Genomic DNA, 5,593 nt, shown 5'->3' with positions numbered 1-5,593 from the left:
CCTCACGGCACGTTCCTTTCATTTATTCTCCACCCCTGCCCCTTCTCCCGAGATTCTGTCTTTGAGATTGTTTATCGTTAAAACTCTAGATTAAACCGGCTGGTTCTTAGAAATAATGTCTGTCGTTGATTCTGTCTTCCTTGACCATAACTGATGAGGGCCAAAGTCTTGGATACTCTAAATCTTGTATCGTGAGTTCCTTACCATGTAGTATTTTTTAGATAAAATGAACATGCAACTGACGACAATATAAAGTTGTCACGAGAGGCAGATCGCGGGAAAAAAGGGCATTGTGAATGACACGGATCGCATTCTTCCAAAAAACAACAACCAAAGTAAGGATTAACATGAACCGATCACCAACCTGTCGTTTGCAACTTATACTGATACACAGCTAGTTGACAACATAAACCAAGAATATAACTGTGAGCATAGCCTTGAGACAAGTAATGAACGAGGTTTTAGAGTCTTTTATTGAGTTCATATACGTGTTAAAATAATTAAACGTAAATAGTTTCAGATTTTCTAACCAAGGAAATTTTTTAAAAGAAGTAAAAGTGTTTGATCTCCTGTGCGAGCAGTTGTGCCTTGAAGCTCAGTCAGTGTGCCGGACTGGTTGAAGGCTCAGCGTTGTCGCTTTGCTGTTTTCCAAGACAGGAAACTTTGCTCTGCACTGTCTGGTCTCACTCGGGTGCACGTGTACAGATGGTCAACGGCGACATACTGCAGGGAATGAGCATGCTTTGGTCTAGCGTCCCGTCCAGGGATGAGTAGTAAAAGTCTCAGTCGCTTCATTCTACAGAAACCGGGATGAGCTCCAGCAGTGTGAACCCTCGGGGGACGAGAGCGACCTCGCTTTGGCTTGCATTGCCAACCATGATGGGTACTGATCTGGCTAATATCGTACTTTACAAAAATCTAATTATCTGGAGCATTCAGTTGTTATGTTCTGATCGATGAACAAGTTCAGGAGTAGACAACGTCAGCAGTTTAGTTTAGTAACTGAAAGAGAAAGCATTGCGTGTGCAGCACCATGTCATCTTAAAAAGTAATTAAGTAATTTCATTGTATGAACAATATTAAGCCTTCCAAAAATGGAATCGTGTACAGGTGTGTTGACGAAGAGATCCGGTGGTGAAGATGGACTCTCCTGATTATGGACTGCTGCCTTGTAAAAATATGAAACACGATGATTTGCACAATTTATTGCTATGCATGGCTATGCCTTCTTAACTTTACTTAACCTTATCGTTGAAGACCTTTGGAACTTACACAAGCTTTTTAAGCTGGTAAGCTGCCAAAATGTCGCTTTCAATTTTCTTTATAATGCTTAAAAGACCTTTTAGTGACTGAATGCATGATAGTTTATACCGTGTACTTTTGTTTTTAAAATTGCTATAAATTTTAGTAGTTTAGTTTGCATCTTGTGATGTTGCCAGGTAGCTGCTTAGCTTCAATAAAACAATGCCGATTCATTGAACTTAAAACAAATGATCTTTTAAAATGATCTAATTATCTGGAGAATTCAGTTGTTATGTTCCGATCGATAAAGATCAAGGAGATGGAAAAATCTTGCTCAAGGCCTTTGAAGTTTAAAAAGTTCAAAGGCCTTGAGCAAGATTTTTCCATCTCTTGGAATCCTCAATAATAATACCATGTGAGATGGGGAAGCTGAAACGTAGGCCCCAAGGTCCAAAAAATGAGATAAGGCGGGTTAGGGGATCCTTGGTAGTATGCCTCCAGGCTTCATTAAAAAGGCAAAGATAAAAATTAGGGAAAAAAAAAAGAATGATAATAGAGACATTAGGATTTGCATATATTTGATACCCTTTCTTAAAGGGGCTAGGTCACGCAATTTAAGGCAATTTCAGCACTGATTCAAATGGTCATAGAATTAACTAAAATATCAAAATGACTGTTCAAAACTATAGAAGAACTCTAACAAAACACAGGGAAGCCAAGAAGGGACATGGATGGACAAAACTGGAGAGCATTGAAATTGATTAAATTTGAGTAAATTTGAAAAATGTCGGCGCACCTTGTTTCAAATTTATATCAGTCTATATCAAAATCATTCTCAGTTGTTATGTGGCCGTGATTTTGGAAATGAACCTAAAATAGCGTGACCTAGCCCCTTTAAACAATGCAGTAAACGTATTTCTGAAGAAGGAACCTTGCTGCCGAGCCGGCCATCTTTGTAAACAATCGTTACTAATCCCCGCCGGTTAAGTCTACGGGTATAGTTGCATGGACATTTTACTTGAAGGGGTACACTACCTGTACCCGTATACCGGTATATCTTGCAGGTAAAATCCGCTTTCAGGTTGAATCCGTTTTAACCTTCAGTAGGTTATATTCATGATCCGCAGCGCAGGTTGAATTATGCACTCAACCTTGCTTAACCCCCCTCCCCCTCCCCCAAAGGATACTTATACCTTCCCTCCTCAAGCTCTGTCTTACGCATCTCAACACTTCTTCTTAATCTTTGGTGTCATCTTATCGGTTTCTGTATTCGTACACTTATAATAATTCCGTTTCAACATTACAACATGGACATGGTAAGGGAACAAAGAACTGTACTATGCACTTACCGGTACGCCAACTCACACCCTCCATATCTGTAGTACTGTGTCTTCACCTCTACACTAAAACGACGAACATGCTAAACCCAGCACAGTTCTTTTCGTTAGTTATTATTATTTTTTTTATGATTGGTCAATTAATGTCCATGTTTATAACTTTTTAAGGATTAAACCACTGCAAAAACCGTGTACGATCAAAACTTGCTCTATGTTGGATCAAAATAGATCGTGACCACACCATAAAAAACTTTAAAATAGAAAATATCCTGCAAAGGTTGGTCAAGACAACGTGAACATAGGCGTTGTTGCTTGCAATATTTCGGCTGGCCAACACAAGCCTTCTTCAGGTTTATTGAATGGATAAATGCTAGTAACAGGATCTTTATATTTACCGGAAATGACATAAAAATGCTACGTGATGTGTTATAAAAACGGAAATGCATAAAAAAGAGGAGAGAGAATAATACATGATAACAAGATGAAAAAAACAAAAGAAAATTAAAATGTAGCTAAACTAAATTACATTTCATCTCTTCTGTTAAGGCCTGCAGGCTCCAGTGTTTTTCCTCTGTGTATGAGGAATGCCTCACGAGCCTTTCTGATGGAGTCACGACTAGTGTGTAGTTGTTCGAGCGGTATAAGGATCATGTGATCCTCCGCGTGACCACTGGTCAGGAAGTGTCGTGAAACCGCAGTGGGGGTATAACTACAAAGCCCCCTTGGACAAAATTATTTTCTCATATGGGAATGTTAATGTATGTTAGCCTTATTAAAATGTAGTGTCTCGAAGATATTAGCTCTTGTAGCTAATCTGAAATTCAAAATAAAGTTTGTGTACGTATGTATGTATGTATGTATGTATGTATGTATGTATGTATGTATGTATGTATGTATGTATGTATGTATGTATGTGTGTATGTATGTGTGTATGTATGTATGTATGTACGTATGTATGTTAACTTTAGCAGGGCGCTTTTTTTAATCCGCGACTCCAGTGGGTACCATATGGAAGATACAATGACTTTTTTGAAGAATATTAATGGCATAAAAATAATACGTTAAATTGACTAGCCGGAACTGAGCTGTGTTTAAGAAAGGGATCTATCTCATATGATAAAGGGGTTCTCCGATACGTACCATACCAAAACGTATGTTGTTTTTGTTTGTTTGTTTGTTTTTTTTTTTTTTACGAGGAAATTGGCATTTCAGTTGATTCTACAGTCATAAACGTAACGTAAGAACCGTGTCTAGTCTTCTCGCATAGGACACAGATCATCTTTTTCAGAAAATTTAGCCTGGTGACCGAGGCTTGGAACAATAAAGAGAAGGAAATTGAATAGTTTTGAAGATAGCATCAATGGCTCAATGTCCTTGTTCGCATAATACAATTGCAATTTTTTTCCTAATTTTGTAAGTCTGTTTTAGCGCTTGTTCAGCGATGTTATCACCATAACGAACAAGACGTTTTAGCAACCAAAACATAACCTCTGCACCCTGTGGAGAACGTCATTATAGTGTGTTCATAGTACTCGGCCGACTGATTGGCATGGCAGCTATCACAGTCTGAAGTCCCAACGATGAGTTCCGGTCTCCACCGCATTATACCGTTCCTGACAGAAATCACGAAAGGCCAGTTTTTTGCCACAAGGATAACAACGAAAAAAGCACTACTTTGTCGCTAGAAATGTTCTCCTCACTTTTTCCTCCAGCCGCGCTTCACGATTTGATGAGGGCCAGTCTCTTGCTTCTCAAGTTGCCTCGTTCATACTAAGTTAGGTCTCGAATCGGTTAGGTTAGGTCTATTTAGGTTGGTTCTAGTCTAGTTAGGTCTAGTTAGGGTTAGGGCAGGTCTCGGTTAGGTTAGGTTCTAAAGGTCTCGGTTAGGTTAGGTTAGATCTCGGTTAGGTCTCGAATCCTGGCTTGGATCCTAGCTCGGACCCTGGCTCCAATCCTGGCTCGAATCCTGGCTCGGATCCTAGCTCGGATCCTGGCTCGGATCCTGGCTTTATTCTTAGTTTATCTCGTTGCAAGATTCCTCTCGCTCATGTTCTCCATCCTGGCGTTTAGTTCATTTCTTTTCGATGGCTGAGAGGACTGGTTCGGGCCTCATGTTAGAGAGTGGTTCGGCGCCTCCTTTCGCCCAAGCCGACGTTGTATCTCAGAACTCTTCTTCGAAGTCAGAGTTGGTCGATGAGGTTTTTGCGCTTTTCAAAGGCTATCTGACCTCCAGTTGGAAGAGAAAGGGAAGCAGTTTGAACGAAGTGCTAAGTCCGATAAGGCAGCCCCGGACATTAAGTATAAAGGCAACCGAAAGCAGTTCGAAGTGAATTTGCAGTTGGACAATGTATTAACACAAATTGATGAGAGTGCTAGTAGTCCGGCTGACATTCACAAGTTGGTCTCAGAAGGAAAGCTGATCATTAAAAAGCGTCAAAAGTTGATCAGGTTTGCTGACAAGAACAGGGATGGTTGGCTTGTCGTCCAAGCGGTATGAGAGTGATGATCTCGCCTCAGACTCTGAAGATGAGAAGAAGATTCGCAAAGCCAAAGCAGCCGCTGAGAAAAAGCGAAAAGAAGCGAAGAGTAACAGCGGTAACACTTCGAAAAAATTTAAATCTTCTAATGATTTTCATCTTTTTCGTGGTAAGACCACCGTTTATTTTTACTTTGTGAAGTTCTCGGTCCTTTTGGTTGGACTGCCTGAGCATCCAACTATGAAGTTATTGTATTTAGTTATGTTTTTTGAAGAGGAAAATAATTTACGTTCGTCTGAGCGTAGCGAATTAGAACGTAAATCCATTTTCTAAACAGCTGAATACTCCGTCACTTATTTGCATATGAATGGCACTTGTTGTTGTGTGCCTCGTTCTGCAGAGAATGCCGCTACAATTGTGGCAGTTACTTCATCGTTCATTTAGTTAACTCTTGTCCTCTTCACATCAAGCTTAGACAATCTTGGGAGGAATTGCAGAATACCCGGCCCACCAAATGTCCTACTTTAAAAAGCTGCC

Source organism: Montipora foliosa, chromosome 13 (genome assembly GCF_036669935.1).
Source record: "Montipora foliosa isolate CH-2021 chromosome 13, ASM3666993v2, whole genome shotgun sequence".
NCBI lineage: Eukaryota > Metazoa > Cnidaria > Anthozoa > Scleractinia > Acroporidae > Montipora > Montipora foliosa.
This window is presented reverse-complemented; position numbering follows the sequence as displayed.